Below are 8,620 nucleotides of genomic sequence, written 5' to 3'. Positions count from 1 at the left end.
CTTAAGGCAGCAAACCAATTTAAAAAGTACGGATACTACTGAAAGTTAAGACACTGGAAATAAGAAGGGATTGAGGAAGGAAGAACAACGGAAAGGCAGTGTTGGAAGCCTAGCCAAATAAGTGCCTTTTCTCTCTATAAGAAATCTGCAGCTTTTCTAGTGATAGAAGGGGATCACTTCAGAAAACTCTACAGAGGGCAATGTGACAGATTTGCCCTACAAATGGAGTGCTGTATTTGAAGGTGGTTGACTGTTAGCAAGAATTCTTTGCAAATGATTAGATTTTTGAAAGTAAAGGCAACAAAGTGAAATGGAACATATATCCCAACCTGCACTGTTTAAGGAGTGATCTTAGAGGAACATCGTGATATAGGGCCTCTTTTGTTTCAGTTGTTTTTTTCCTGAAGTCAGAATGAAATTCAGAATGCAATTATATTTTAGTGGTTGGATGTTAAAATGAAATAAATGGAAGGCTGCTTAGAAAAATGAATTGCCTGATGGAAATGTACTTTCTTTGCCTGTAGTTTCAGGTATGCTCTTAACTCAATAAAGATATTTCCATTATATTTGTGTTATATCAGGTGGGTTAATTATTTACAAGAAGCTCAGGCAATTAGCAGGGGAACCATAGACTGCTCCAAAGTTTCTAGGAAACTAGATTAGCTTTGTTTAACCTGTGCATCTCTTCTGAATACATATAAATCTATTACATGACTTGTTTGGAAAGAGACTCACGTGTTGTTTTGTGAGCAGCCACATACTCCTGAGTTAACCCTGTGGTTAACCTCTCTTCCCACCCCCACCCCCCCACTGCCTTTGGTCTTGGTCACTCACTCACATGAACGAGGGCTTAAGCTTTACCGTGGCTTGTTGACACAAATGCCCAGTAACAGTTTTGGAGTCTGGAGGGCAGACGGGCGATGAACTCTACCAGAGTTCCTTATCTCCATTTCAGTTCAGATATGGTGTTGCCAGGTGAGTGCCTTCGCTTCTGTGAGCTTCGGTTTCATCCTCGTGGAAGAGGGAAAATTGTGCCCATCTCTGAGGCTTGTGAGGCTCCAGAGTGACTATTCATGAGGAACTATTAATAGTCTCGCATACTGATGCTTTCAGAGAGGTCCTTTCTTCCCACCTGGAATCCTCTTCCTGGAACCCTGTGAGGAGGTTCCATGGTCTACGGTTTTGCCCAGCTTGACTCTAACCAACAGACCTTTGCTTACTATACTGTTATTTACCTTTTAATTTGGATTTATGCAATTATATTTTTAGAGAGACACTCACCAGTTAGTTCTTAACTTATAAGATGTGGGAATGCCAAAGAGAGGATGTCTAATTGAAACAAATGAAAATGGAATCATCTGGGGATAGCAGAGGCAAGGTAAAAATTAATGATGTTTAGTATCTTTGTAAGGAAACAGGACATTTTATTTTGCCAGGTGCTGTTACCTTCCCTGTGTCTTTTACGAGATAATCACCTAATTTTAATGTACAGCATCAATAAATGATATGGTTATTTTTAGTCCTAGAGAAACTATACAAAAGAGATTTTTGTGTTCATATTTACACTGCAGGAGTAACCTAAAATATTTATTTCAGAAAATTATATATATTTTGGTATTGAATGCAGTTTTAAAAATTAATCATTACCACATGGACTACACAGTTGATGGAATTCTCCAGGCCAGAATACTGGAGTGGGTAGCCTTCCCCTTCTCCAGGGGATCTTCCCAACTCAGGGATTGAACCCAGGTATCCCGCATTGCAGGTGGATTCTTTACCAGCTGAGCCACCAGGGAAGCCCAGCTTAATTAGACCATCCTACTATATTTCTTTCTCTATAGTCTTTCCACTCCATATGACACTTACAAGTAAACAACCCTTATAGAAATTTTGCATGGCTTACCTCACATTGTACACACAATTCTAGAGTCCTCTTTTTGTTTTAGCATTGTATCATAAATGTTTCCCATATTTTAGTATTACCTTTTTGTTTATAATTATAAAGCATTGTCTGCTGCCCCATTTGTTTCACGTGTCCTGACTCTCCAGACACTTCCCAGTTGTCAAGCATTTACATTATTTTGGTTTTATATGTTATTCAAAGCACAGCTATTATTTTTTTCCCATAGTGTTTAGCTTCTCTTGAGTTGTTTTCTTAGGCTAACTTCCCAGAACTGAGATTTACTCTTCAAAGAATATGAATAACTTTATAATTCTTGATATGTTGCACTATGTTGTTTTCCAAAGGGCTATTGCATCGCACTGCCTGTCTCAAAATTTTTCAAGTGCCGGGCAGCACAGACGTCTCACACAGGCCATTTATGGGTAGATGGATCCATAATCTTAAATTGGAAGACAGTTTAACCTTGGGGACTATTTTAATGGAAAACCCTAGGAAGAGGCTAGGATTATACCAAAGCAGACGTTTCTAAGCTCTGGCTTTTTCACTTGCACAGCTGATTCTGTCATTTCATGACACCTAATTGTGTCCAATTTGTGAATTATTACATTGTGTGCATTTGTAGGCAAGTGTGGGTAGAATCTCGAATGCTGGTCCTATTGAAGGTGTCAGAGGGCTAGACATAAAGCATGCCACAACCACGACTCAGATCTGGCTGTTCAAGAAACTTTGATTTATAGCAACACAGAACCGGCTGAAGTGGAAGCTCTTACTGCCTCCAGGGGCCCGGCACGTGTTGTTCATGAGTGAAACACCGCAGAGATTGGGCAGTACAGGAGGTCGGGGAGGGTGGAGGGGATGTACAGGCCTTATCCAAAGGAGGAGAGCCATTCTTGGCTCCTGCTGATGGCTGCCACGAATGAATGCCAGACCAGTATCTTCAGTGCTCTAAGTTTTTCAAGACAGTTTGGAAATCTGAATTTTTAGGTTTCTTAATTGATACAGCTGCTGCAACAAAAATATCACAGACTGGGTTGCCTAAACAACAAATGGTTAGTTCTTATCGTTCTGCAGGCTGGAAATTCCAAGATCAAGGAGCTGGCATATTCAGGGTCTGGTGAGAACCCTCATCGTGGGTCCTGTTTTTACTGTGACATATGACAGAAAGGCTTCCCTGGTGGCTCAGAGGGTAAAGCGTCTGCCTGCAATGCAGGAGACCTGGGTTCGATCCCTGGGTCAGGAAGATCCCCTGGAGAAGGAAATGGCAACCCACTCCAGTACTCTTGCCTGGAAAATCCCATGGACAGAGAAGCCTGGTAGACTACAGTCCATGGGATCAGAAAGAGTTGGACACGACTGAGTCACTTCACTTCACTTCACTTCATGGCAGAACGGACAAAAGAGCTCTTTGGGGTCTCTTTTAAAAGGGCACGAATCCCCATTCTGTAAGAGTGGGGCCCTGATGACCTAATCATTTCCCAAAGGCACCCATCTCAAATATCACATTGGAGAGTTCCATGTTAATTAGGCATGTCAGGAGAATGCCAGTGGTACCATTTAAAGAACTGTATTTCTAGCTGCATCGGGCTGTAATTAATGTCATCCTACTGGTGTGCCTTCAGCAAGAATTACTTGCATTTGATTAAATAAAAGTGTATATGAATTTACATCAAGGAGTGATGAAAGGTGTCAGCGTCGGGCATTGTTCGGAAAAGACTGATTCATATCCCATTTTTGCTGTTGATAGTGTTAATAATAGGAAAATTACTGACCCTCTGCTGTATATATAAAATACGGATAATAATACCTACTATCTATGGTTATTGTGGGCTTCCCTGGTGGCTCAGATGGTAAGGAATCTGCCTACAAAGCAGGAGACCTGGGTTTGATCCCTGGGTGGGGAAGATCCCATGGAGAAGGGCATGGGTACCCACTCCAGTATTCTTGCCTGGAGAATTCCATAAACAGAGGAGCCTGGTAGGCTTTAGTCCACGGGGTTGTAAAGAGTGGGACATGACTGAGCAATTGAAACATACACCTTTGGTTACTGTAAAAGTTAAATGAGGTACTGTCCATAACGATACATCACGGCAGCGTGGCCTATCGAAATGGTCTGAAAAGCTACCTCCATGCTGTTTTCGCTTAGCCCAGTGGTCTGGCTATGACTCTGTCCCCAGCTCAGGGCTTCCAAGGTGGCTCCGATGGTAAAGGATGCCCCTGCGGTGCAGGAGACCTGGGTTCAGTCCCCGGGTGGGGAAGATCTCCTACCCACTCCAGTGTTCTTACCTGGAGAAATCCAGGGACAGAAGGGCCTGGCAGGAAACAGTTGGACATGATTTGCAAATCAGGAAAGGAGTATGTCAAGGCTGTATATTGTCACCCTGCTTATATAACTTATATTCAGAGTTCAGTTCAGTTCAGCTCAGTCATGTCCGACTCTTTGCGACCCCATGAACCGCAGCACGCCAGGCCTCCCTGTTCATCACCAACTCCTGGAGTTCACCCAAACTCATGCCCATCAAGTCGGTGATGCCATCCAACCATCTCATCTTCTGTCGTCCCCTTCTTCTGTCCTCAATCTTTCCCAGCATCAAGGGTCTTTTCAAATGAGTCAGCTCTTTGCCTCAGGTGGCCAAAGTATTGGAGTTTCAGCTTCAACATCAGTCCCTCCAATGAACACCCAGGACTGATCTCCTTTAGGATGGACTGGTTGGATCTCCTTGCAGTCCAAGGGACTCTCAAGCGTCTTCTCCAACACCACAGTTCAAAAGCATCAATTCTTTGGCGCTCAGCTTTCTTCACAGTCCAACTCTCACATCCATACATGACCACTGGAAAAACCACAGCCTTGACTAGACGGACCTTTGTTTCCAAAGTAATGTCTCTGCTTCTCAATATGCTGTCTAGGTTGGTCATAACTTTCCTTCCAAGGAGTAAGCGTCTATTAATTTCATGGCTGCAATCACCATCTGCAGTGATTATATTCAGAGTACATCATGTGAAATGCTGGGCTGGATGAAGCACAAGCTGGAATCAAGATTGCTGCGAGAAATATCAATAACCTCAGATACGCAGATGACACCACCCTTATGGCAGAAAGTGAAGAAGAACTAAAGAGTCTCTTGATGAAAGTGAAAGAAAAGAGTGAAAAAGTTGGCTTAAAGCTCAACATTCAGAAAACGAAGATCATGGCATCCGGTCCCATCACTTTATGGCAAATAGATAGGGAAACAGAAACAGTGACAGACTTTATATTTTTGGTCTCCAAAATAAGTGCAGACGGTGATTGCAGCCATGAAATTAAAAGACACTTGCTTCTTGGAAGAAAAGTTATGTCCAACCTAGATAGCATATTAAGAAGCAGAGGCATTATTAACAAAGGTCCATTTGGTCAAAGCTATGGTTTTCCCAGTGGTCATGTATGGATGTGAGAGTTGGACCATAAAGAAAGCTGAGCAGCGAAGAATTGGTGCTTTTGAACTGTGATGTTGGAGAAGACTCTCGACAGTCCCTTGGACTGCAAGGAGATCCAACCAGTCCATCCTAAAGGAAATCAGTCTTGAATATTCATTGGAAGGACTGATGCTGAAGCTGTAATTCCAATACTTTGGCCATCTGATGTGAAGAACCACCTCATTTGAAAAGACCCTGATGCTGGGGAAGATTAAAGGCAGGAGGAGAAGGGGATGACAGAGGATGAGATGATTGGATGGCATCACCAACTCGATGGACATGAGTTTGAATAGGCTGCGAGAATTGGTGATGGACAGGGATGCCTGGCGTGTTGCAGTCCATGGAGTTGCAAAAAGTCAAACATGACTGAGCGACTGAACTGAACTGAACAATGCTTTCACTTTTCACTTTCACTGTCCCCAGCCCAGTGATTAGCAATATTAGCATTTCAGATAATAATTTTGACTTTCTGTCAATCAGTAGACTGAATATTTGTACCAATACTGCTCTTCTGGTACTTCGAACAGATTTATCCTCTCCAGCCGTTCACTCCATCTGCTTTGTCAGTCTCCCCACATTCACAGGATGGGTAAGATGAAGGAAGGGCCCTTCTGAGTCTTGAAAACAAGAAAATTTAAAAGGTCTGTCTATGTGGAGTCACTCTTGTTGTCTTGGGCTCACTATCTTTGTTCTGCATTTGCTCTTTGAACTCAAAGACTGCCAATTTGTTCCAGTAGCTTTAAAGATCCATGCTTGCAAGATTTTACTGTGCCATTTTCTTGAGAAAGTCATGATTTTAAAGTAAATTTAAAATTTAAATTGGTTTGTCTATAATTTATCAGGTGGTGCATGGTCTGTGTTCACCAAACAATACATGCTTAGTCATACTTGACATAATGTTTCAGATAATTAATATTACTTAAAATTTTTTCTGTTGATCATAATAATACCCAAAACTGGTGATTGGCTCAATCCAATGGAAAAATCACCTGTTAAAACTCTTTTATTTAGCCGCATAAAGAATTCATCCTTAATTCTAATTAAGAAGCTTACTGGACATGCCAAAGTATACCATAAGAAACACTTGATCTCACAGTTCTTATGGGACCAAACCCAGGCCTAGCTTAGCTGGGTGCTTGGCTCAGGGTCTCACAAAGCTGCAGAGTGTCAGCCAGACTGTGTTCTCTACTGGAGGCTCAACAAGGGAAAAATCTGCTTTCAAGCTCACTTGGCATGTTGGCAGAATTCATTTCCTTTCTCTTGTAGGACAGAGAACTTTAGCTTTTTGCTGTCACTTTAGCTTTTGGGGGCTGTCCTCCGATGCCACGTAGTTCCCTGCCATGTGGCCCTCTCCGTGGCAGCATGTAACACAGCAGCTCCCTTTTTTAAGGCCTGTGAAAGAGCAAGAGCAAGTCAGCTAGCAAGAGTGAGGCTCTTTTTTAAAAAAAACTATTAGATATTACATCTGTTTTTTAAAAATTCATTGATTTGTCTGTGACCCTTCTGGGTCTTCGTTGTGCGTGAGCTTTCCTTCAGTTGTGGCTCGTGGGGGCTCCTCTCTGTCTGCATTCCAGTGGCTTCTCTTGTTGCAGAGTGTGGGCTCTAGGGCCCACGGGTTTCAGTACTTGTGGCTCATGGGCTTAGTTCAGAAGGCGGTGGCACCCCGCTCCAGTGCGCTTGCCTGGAATATCCCGTGGACGGAGGAGCCTGGTGGGCTGCAGTCCATGGGGTCACTTCGAGTCGGACACGACTGAGCAGCTGCATTTTCACTTTCCACTTTCATGCTTTGGAGAAGGAAATGGCAACCCACTCCAGTGTTCTTGCCTGGAGAATCCCAGGGACGGGGGAGCCTGGTGGGCTGCCGTCTATGGGGTTGCACAGAGTCAGACACAACTGAAGCGACTTAGCAGCAGCAGCAGCATGGGCTTAGTTGTTCTGTGGCATGTGGAATCTTCCCAGACCATTGATTGAACCTGCATCTTCTGCACTGGCAGGCGGATTCTTTACCACTGAGCCATCATGGAAGCCCAAGTCTGAGTCTTACTCAGCATGAACTGACACCCCTGTCCCATCACATGTGCCATATTCTGGTGAGAAGGGAATCATAGGTCCTGCGGAAATGCAAGGAAAAGGATTACACAAAGAACAGAGCAGCAGGAGGTGAGACCATAGGGGTGCCTTAGAATCTCCCAAAGGAGATGTGTTTGTGTCTTGCTCACCATCGAATCCTTGGTGTCCAGAATAATGCCTAACGTATATTAGATTCTCCATAAGTGTCAGTAGTTGAATTAATGAATTAACATTGCAGATACTGAATCATGCATTGCTAATATCCTCCCCAACTCAAGTCTATGGTTTACCTTTTGGTTGTATTTATGTGAGAGTTGGACTGTGAAGAAGGCTGAGTGCCGAAGAATTGATGCTTTTGAACTATGGGGTTGGAGAAGACTCTTGAGAGTCCCTTGGACTGCAAGGAGATCCAACCAGTCCATTCTGAAGGAGATCAGCCCTGGGATTTCTTTGGAAGGAACGATGCTAAAGCTGAAACTCCAGTACTTTGGCCACCTCATGCGAAGAGTTGACTCATTGGAAAAGACTCTGATGCTGGGAGGGATTGGGGGCAGGAGGAGAAGGGGACGACAGAGGATGAGATGGCTGGATGGCATCATGGACTCGATGGACGTGAGTCTGAATGAACTCTGGGAGATGGTGATGGATAGGGAGGCCTGGCGTGCTGCGATTCATGGGGTCGCAAAGAGTCGGACACGACTGAGTGACTGAACTGAACTGAACTGATTACATGTTTTGATGTATTCAGTTCAGTTCAGTTCAGTTCAGTTCATTCACTCAGTCGTGTCCAACTCTTTGCGACCCCATGAATTGAAGCACGCCAGGCCTCCTTGTCCATCACCAACTCCCGGAGTTGATGTATATAAATGTTAAATTTAGATTTAGACAAATCAACAAAAGTTTCCCTTAATTTGTTGATATCACTTTACATCTCAGGGAGTCCTTTTCCCATCTAGAGATCAGATAAATGTTTGCCTGTATTTTCACCTAGATTTTAAATTACTTTTTTTCCCCATGTAATTCTGATATATCTAGAAAGTCAAAAATTAAATGGAGAGTTATAACAGGATGTAGCAAATAATCTTTTTTTTTTCATCCATCCCTCTTTGCTACCTTATTTAGTTTTATTGAATTATTATGTACTAGTTTCTGGGCTTTCTGTTCTGTTTCATTATTTTTCATTCTCGTTTCAGTTTT

Source organism: Oryx dammah, unplaced genomic scaffold (assembly GCF_014754425.2).
Source record: "Oryx dammah isolate SB20612 unplaced genomic scaffold, SCBI_Odam_1.1 HiC_scaffold_14, whole genome shotgun sequence".
NCBI classification, from domain to species: domain Eukaryota; kingdom Metazoa; phylum Chordata; class Mammalia; order Artiodactyla; family Bovidae; genus Oryx; species Oryx dammah.
Note: the sequence above shows the minus strand (reverse complement) of the source record.